This window comes from Bactrocera dorsalis, unplaced genomic scaffold, assembly GCF_023373825.1.
Source record: "Bactrocera dorsalis isolate Fly_Bdor unplaced genomic scaffold, ASM2337382v1 BdCtg466, whole genome shotgun sequence".
NCBI lineage: Eukaryota > Metazoa > Arthropoda > Insecta > Diptera > Tephritidae > Bactrocera > Bactrocera dorsalis.
In genome coordinates, this window is record NW_026038517.1 from 291 (window position 1) to 9,000 (window position 8,710).

Consider the following 8,710-nt stretch of genomic DNA (forward strand, 5'->3'; position numbering starts at 1 on the left):
TCTGCTTCTGGTAAAACTTTCCATTCCTGCCCTGTTAAATGTTGACTCTGGAACATTAGAAGCCAGCTTTGCGGCTTTCATAATAGCAAAAACCTCAAATTAAACCTTACAAAACTTTAAAATAATTTAGCCTGAATGCCGAATGGCTTTTATGTGTGTTCAGCTGCTTAGGAATTACAAAAGGATAAACATTACTGTCGAATATTTCCATTGGCAATGATAAAACGAATAGTATATAGTTAAGTATTTAAACGAGTTAAGTGTTTAAAGGAGTTCTTTATTTCGGCAATTCAAAAATCGAACTGAACTTATTCTAGTTACATTGAAATGCACATAGCCTACTTAAAGCGAATAACGGGTGGAGTGGGCGACATGATAATTATTGCAATAGGAGATGGGAGACAAGGAGAAATAGAGATTAAGTGTTGGGAAGCGTACGAAATATGATGTGTAGGGTGTGGGGAATATCTGGATACATAACACCTCCACCCTTAGGAAATTTGCGTCTCTGCAAATTATTCATATTACATAAATTTCTTTAATTGATTCATAATTCCTACATTTAGTTTTAAACATTTTTTTTTTCATATTACATAAACTTCTTTAGTTGATTTATAACTCAAACATTTAGTTTTAAACATTTTTTTTTTCATATTACATAAATTTCTTTAATTGATTTATAACTCATACATTTAGTTTTAAACATTTTTTTTCATATTACATAAATTTGTTTAATTGGTTTATAACTCATACATTTAGTTTTAAACATTTTTTTTCATATTACATAAATTTCTTTAATTGATTTATAACTCATACATTTAGTTTTAAACATTTTTTTTTTCATATTACATAAATTTCTTTAATTGACTTATAACACATACATTTGTCATAAATTTTCTCTTCATTCATTTTGGAATTTATATTTGGGTTTCAATTGTGTTTTATAATATTTCGTTCTTCTTTTATTTGATGTGTCTATTACATAATTACCATGACGCTCATATTTATCCAATTTCTTGTATTTAGGTGTATTCTTTGCAATTTGTCTGTTAACTACTACGTTATCCAACTGAATTGACTCATGGTGCCTCTTTTTGTTAAACTGATTGCTTCTTTAAATTTTTTCCTCTTCGTATTTTCTAGATAAGTTCTGAATCGATTCTTTGTCAAAATTTTTAATTATAAAATCAATTGGCCTCATTTTTGTTGTTGAATGTATTGTGTTATTGTACGAGTTAAATATTTTGAAAAATTTGTCACTTAATTCTACTGTCTTATTGCTTTTATCTGCTTCTATTATTCTCAAATGTTCGTTTAGAGTACCGTGTAAACGTTCGATGTCAGAGTTACCTGTTTTGTGCCATGGGGTGGTTACATGTGTCGCAATGTTTTCCTCTTCCAAAAACAATCTTACTGCGCTGTGCAATATACAGCGTTCGTTATCAAATACTAATTTCCGCATTTTGCCTAAAAATTGTATACGTTGCTTCAAAGCTGCCAAGATCGCAATCCAATTCCTGTCGTTAAGTTTATGGAACGTTGCGTATTTTGAAAATTTATCTATTGTTGTGAGATACATTACATTTCTGTATGGAAACCAAATATCTATGTGGACTAGGTCGTTGAAATACTTTGGAGTTTCTGTTATTTGATAAGGATGTTTAACTGGATTTCTGTCGTGTTTTGCTATTTTACAAATTGAACAATTATTAATGACTTTGGTTATTATTTTAAATAATTTAGGGTAAAAAACTTTATTTTTCAATTCAAGAAATATTTCTTGTATGCCTCTGTGATTGTTACGAAGGTGTTCGTTTTCTATTATAGTTAGTATTTCATTTTTGTCCGTAATTTCCATTAGTTTTGTCTTTGATCTATACAATGTTAGATTTTGAATTTGAAAATTATGAGTATAAATGTTTCGAAATTTAAGAAAAAGTTCGTCGTTCTCACAAAAAATGCATTCTCTCTAACAATACTTTTCGTATTATTTCTTTTAAATTTGACTTTTCTGTTACAACAATGTTTGATTGGCACTTTTTGTGTACAATTTTTATAAAAAAATTTTAGTTTTAGCCATATCTAAGATATATTTGATTTTTGAAAAAATTAATTGTTTTCTCTTTAAAAAAAATGTATTTTAAATTATCTTCCTGCGCACTGTGAACCGTTCCGTCCGTGGACCATGTCTCTAATTGTTCTTCACTATTATTGTTTTGAATAGTTTCGTTATTAAATACTATTGCTGTTTTGCAATCCTCATTCTTTACGTATCTGCTTAAGCTATCCGCTACCGTGTTGTCCTTACCTTTTATATAGGTTATGTCAAAATCGTACTCGTTAAGAAGAATTTTCCATCTTTGTAACTTCATGTTAGGCTCTTTGAGATTGTTTAACCACGTCAAAGGTTTGTGATCGGTTTGAATTCTAAACTTGTGACCGTATAGATATGTTCGAAAATGTTTTACAGACCACACAACAGCAAGCATTTCTTTTTCTATAGTCGAATAGCGTATCTCATGGTCTGATAAAGTACGTAATGCAAAGGAAATTGGATGGCCGCTTTGGCTAAGCACAGACCCGATGACAAACTGAGATGCATCGGTTGTTAATGTAAATTTTTTATTAAAATCCGGTGGTTGTAAAACTGGTTCACTTGTAACTAACTTCTTCAATGTTTCGAAAGAGTTTAAAAATTCACTATCTTTAGTGTCAACAACGCAATCTTTTTTTAAATATCGGACCATTGGATAGGCAACCTTTGCATAATCACGTATAAATTTCCGATAATACCCTGTGATACCCAAAAATTGTTTAATTTCTTTCGCGTTGGATGGTGGTGGCATCGCTGCGATTGCTATAATTTTTGATGTATCCGGTCTGATGCCGTCAACTGAAACAACATGGCCTAAAAATTTCGTTGTAAATGCTGCAAAGTGACACTTTTCGCCTTGAATTCTCAAATTTGATTCTCTTAGTTTCATAAAAATTTTCGTTATATAGTCAATATGTTCTGTAAAGCTAGTAGAAAAAATTAGAATATCGTCCAAGTAAACGACGCAAATTTTATTGATATAATCTCGTAAAACGTGATTTATTAGTCTTTGGAAAGTCGCGGGAGCTGTTTTTAGCCCAAAGGACATACGATTAAACTCGTAGTGGCCACTTGCTGTCGAAAATGCCGTCTTGGATCTATCGTCTGGATGTACTTCGATCTGGTGGAAGCCTTTAGCAAGGTCGATTGTGCTAAAATAGCTACACTTTCCCAATTTGTCGAATATGTCTTGCATATTCGGAATTGGAAACTTATCGTCCATCGTCTGTTCGTTTAGCTTCCTGTAGTCTATTACAATTCGCCACTTTTGTTCGCCACCGTTGTCGATTTTCTTTGGTACGACCCATAGAGGCGAATTATAAGGACTGTTGCTCGGAACAATTATTTTCTGCACTAACATCTCGTTTATTTGTCTGTCTACTTCGGCACGATGCACAACCGGGTACCTATAAAGTTTGGTATAAATTGGCGAATCTGTCTTAGTTCTAATCCTATGTTGTATAACACTAGTAAACGGTAGATTGCTTCCTTCCTCGTAAAATATGTCTCGGTAATTGTTCAGTAACTTTTTTAATGTCGATTCGTCCCTTGAATTTAAATGTTTTGCAAATGTGCTATTAAGTGCACTGTCGCGAACTTTGTTTTGACAACTAAATACTTGCAAATTTTCATTTTTTCTACTTCGTACTCCTCATCTTCACAAAAATAAATCGGTAGTGTCGCATTTTCTGTAACAAGCTTCCGAGTTTTATAATTGACTATGCAGTTTAGGCTAAGCAATATATTGTTTTCCAATATACCGTCGAAATAATCGTGAAATGGTAGTTCAATAAAATCGACAAACTGATTTTCTTTCCGAAATTCTTTAAAAAGTGGTACGCTATACCGTATGTTTGTTGAGACATTTCCATTTAGGAGTTTAATATTGAAGGTGGGCGACATTGTTCTCCATTTCGGAATGCAAAGCTTTGGGTTTATTTTGCTAAATTCGGCGCCAGTATCAATAATAAATTTTAGTTTTTTCACATTCGTATTTATGACTATATAGGGTAATTTCCTTGAGCGCCAAATTGAAAATTCTGATTGCTTTCATTCATGCCTATATCCATTGGCTCAAGTGCAGGTTCGTTATGAGAAGGATTGTGATATTGGTTGTTATGAAGGTGTTGGTTACGTCCAGTTAAATGATTGTATTGTGTACTATGGTTTGCTTGTTGGTTGTGATTTTGTGTTCTGTGTGACTGGTGGCTAATGTTGTGCGTTTGTCTCGATTGTGTAGAAAAATTTGGCTGTCGAGTGTTATAACTGTGTTGTTGTCTATGTTGATTTTGGAATCTTTCGTTATTATTGTCGTATCTTCCCGATTTTCTGTAATTTAATGTCTGTTCGAAATTTCCTCCATTTCTATTGTAATTTTGTTGTAGTCTACTATTGAAATTATTAGAATTCGAGGATTTATAATTTAAATAGCCGTTAGATTTTATGATTTCGAAAGCGTTCTTTAGACTTGTTGGGTCTCGACTTACGATTATGCTTTTGACAGGTTCCGGTAACCCGTATTTAAAAGAATTTAGGGCAATTCTGGCATTGCCTTCGCTGTTAACTTCAGGGAATCTGTTTTCACTGAAATAAAGCGCATTGTTCAACCGATATAAAAGTGTTGCTAATTTATTATAGAAGTTCTCAATTGAAGAGTCACATCGACATGCTCTAATCTTGTCGATTAATTCTTCAACTGAATTTTTCTCGCCATGATAATCGATCAAAACCTGTTTAATTGATGGCCAATTATCTAAGTTTCCATTCATTAGCAGCGACCTTCTTGCACTACCCGTAATTTTGTCTTTAATGTTGCCCATTAACAATACTTTATATTCGGATGGGAGAGGCTCCAAAATAGGCACCATTAAGTCAATTCTTTCGATAAAATTAAGTAGTGCGTCTCTATTAAAAAATGAATTCTTAAGCTATCGATACGATACGTAATATTAAATTCTATTATACATACATTTCATTTTGTAGAATTGAATAATAATTTAAACTGATGGAAATTATGTTCTTGTTGTTGATGCTGCAATTGATTCTGTTAGGCTTCCAATTCGACGTTTGCGAGTGTTTGCTGCCTGTAGCTGCTGAAGCTGTACCTGTTTTTATAGCTGTCACTGTTGCCGCTGTTGTTGCTCATGTATGTGATTTTTTATCCTCTTTTAAGTATGTTGGTTTTATGCGACTGTACCCACAATTGTACGTTTTTCTACTTTTTTTTTTCTTCACTGGTCTAACTGTTAAGTTTTTTTTTTTCTTACTTTAAATTTCAGTTATTATTGGTTTTGTATGTAATTTTTTCTTGTTTTTTCTGCTTTAAACTTTACGCACTGTACCCACAATTGTACGTTTTTCTACAATTTCTTTCTTCACTGGTGTAACTGTTAAATTTTTTTTTTTTTAAATTGTACGTTTTTCTACTCTTTTTTTTCTTCACTGGTGTAACTGTTAAGTTTTTTTTCTTAAATTGTACGTTTTTCTACTCTTTTTATGAAGTTTACTATTGAACTTTTCTTCGACGCGTTCCAACACTTTCCCCAATTTTTCTACTGCTTCGGCAGCCGGGTCTGACTGTTTTGTCCAATAAATAGTTCCAATGTTGCACTTATATTAAATTCGAATGTAATGCACGTTTGACTTATGCGCGCCGAAATTTACTCTCGCGCCTTTTATTAACAATCGTTTTATTTTTCTTTTAAATCCCGAAATTTACTTTTAGGTTTTTCTTTACACACGCTTTTAAATTTCTTTTTCAGAAAAAACTACGCGTGGTTCGCTTCCGACTGCGCCAGTTAAGTATTTAAACGTGTTAAGTGTTTAAAGGAGTTCTTTATTTCGGCAATTCAAAAATCGAACTGAACTTATTCTAGTTACATTGAAATGCACATAGCCTACTTAAAGCGAATAACGGGTGGAGTGGGCGACATGATAATTATTGCAATAGGAGATGGGAGACAAGGAGAAATAGAGATTAAGTGTTGGGAAGCGTACGAAATATGATGTGTAGGGTGTGGGGAATATCTGGATACATAACAATATGATTATTACAGCTGGTTCTCATAACAAAGGAGAATTGCTCTACTGACTTTCACTTAGCTGACATCTTTGAGTTACACCTCATCTTTTTTGCACGCTACGCAGTGTCTGTGTAGTGTGTGGTGATCTACATTCTACTTCAAAATATACTCTTAAAAAAACGGATTTAAATAAAAAATGCAGCAATTGCGGAGGAAATCACACTGCTAACTACAGAGGTTGCCCTGTATAAAAAGATTTGAAATCGAAGTTGTCACAGGGCATCCAAGCACGTCGTAACCAAATGATGAATATTCCTTCTATTGTAAATATTAAAATCCCCGTCCATCTTTCAAAACCAGTAAATCTTAAAGACAATGCTACACAAGGGAGCTATGCAAAGGTGGTGAAAGGCAATTTCCCCAAAACCAACCAAATGGAAGCGTTGAAATTATGATATTAAACCTTACCCAATGTCACACAATTTATGGCTTCAATGCAAAATATGATTCAAGAGATAATTAAATCACAAAACCAAATGTTGCAAACTTTTTTAAGTAAAAAATTAGTGTATTGAACATTCCTTTATGGAATGTTAACGGTGTTAACTAACATAAATTGGAACTTATTAGATTTCTGGATGAAAATGATATTGATGTAATGCTATTGTCAGAAACTCATCTTACCAATAAAAACAATTTCTTTATACCGGGATTTAGACTCTATGTTACAAATGTTACAGATGGAAAGGCACATGGAGGAACAGCAGTGTTGGTTATAAATCGGTTAACTCACCAAGCATTAGAATCTTATGCCACAGCGCAATTACAAGCTACAAGAATAACTATAAAAAATCGCCCACCTCGGTTTTAAATTACCGACATTCAATTCGAAGACTTTTTTGGAAGACTAAGCCATAGATTTCTAGCAGGTGGAGATTACAATGCAAAGCACACGTATTGGGGCTCACGTCTAATTAATACGAAAGAACGACAGCTGTATCACACTATTATAAATAGGCAAAATAACCCTGACATAATTGATTTTGCTGTAATAAAAAATATAGATAAATTGCATATAACAGCTGATACATGTACTGATCTAACTTCTGATCACTCCCCTGTACTAATAAAATTATGTGAACAACCCATATTCGTTGACCCAAAAGTTGGTCTAACATCTTATAACACGAATTGGCTAAAATATAAAAAATACGTAAGTAGCCACATTAATGTTGAGTACAAAATAAACACAGGAAGAGACATTGCCGAAAGCATAGAAGAACTCAATGACATAACAACTAGCGAGCTGTCTTAGCAACACCAAACGAAAACTAAAAGCCGCTTGATGCCAGAAAAATTACTAACAGAAAAATATAAAAGCTTGTGAATGAAAAAAGGCGTGCAAGGCGTAAATAGCACATAAATCACTCCCCTTCCACTCAGCTTCAATTGAAATCCGCTATACGTAATTTAAAAAAAGCGCTTAATCGTGAGGAAGAATTCAACACTGAAATGTATATAAAGAAGCTGTATCCTAATTCAACCAAGCAAAATTCCCTTTGGACAGCCCAAAGTCCATGAAGCCACCAATTGACTCCAACATGCGTATACGAGACTTGGGTGGAAATTGGGCTCGAAGTGACAAAGAAAATTCTAATTGTTTTGCAAATCACCTAGAAAAGGTATTTCGACCTAATTGCCCAAAGAACAACTTTGAGCTGTCCAGCTTACTCAACAAAGTTAACGTATCACTCGAGTCTTTTAAGACTTCACCCTCTGAAATTATTAGAATAATAAAGTAACTTAACCCAAAAAAGCCACCAGGACATGGTAATATTATCCCAAAAATGCTAATTGAGTTACCAAATATTGCTGTAGAAGTGCTCTCTTTTCTCTTCAGTACAATTCTTAATCTCGGATACTATCCTAATTCATGGAAAAAGTAGCAGATTATCTTGATAGATAAACCTGGGAAAGACTTAACATGTACAGACCAATGAGTCTTCCACTCTGTCTTTCTAAAATATTTGAAAACTATCTGACACTGCAGCCGTTTTCCTGCGTGAAATTATATGTTTTTGAAATGAAAAGAAAGTTAAATTTATCGTTTATGTTTTTTTTTTTCAATGTAACGCAGCATTTTTTGGTTTCTGTTCCGGTGCGTAAATGTAGAGAGAAGATAGTTTACCAATTCGTGAGCATGCCACGTATTTTTGGCTGTGTGAAAAACATAGCAGTTCTAAATTTATGCCATACATTTCTAGCAACTATCCTTGTGTTGATGATTGTCATCTCAAATGCAATTTTTACTGGAAACGGAATCCGTTTGAACTGAAATGGCAAATCGATAGAACTCAAAGAAATTCGTAGAATCAAGCATTCTGCCCCCTTGTATTCGATAGGTGCGTCATAATCAGTCGAGTTCCATTACACAGTTTCGATGCATGAAGATTGGGAAACATAATAATGACAGATCCAACTTTGAAACGGAAATGATGCGGCGGTATACCAAGCCGCTCCAAAGAATTTATAAATGCCATTGGATAATTCACGGCGTTCTCTTCATTGTCAAGACGGACGATCGATTTGCAAT

General features: G+C 33.5%; 1 long non-coding RNA gene across 1 annotated transcript; it reads right to left on the reverse strand.

Annotated features, from left to right (window-relative positions):
* Window positions 1–880: 880 nt before the first annotated feature.
* On the reverse strand, window positions 881–2,420 carry LOC125780303 (uncharacterized). Its single transcript, XR_007423723.1, has 2 exons — window positions 2,309–2,420; window positions 881–1,686 (listed from the first exon to the last, which is right to left on the reverse strand). It is a non-coding gene; the product is annotated as an uncharacterized LOC125780303 (long non-coding RNA).
* Between the last annotated feature and the right edge of the window lie 6,290 nt (window positions 2,421–8,710).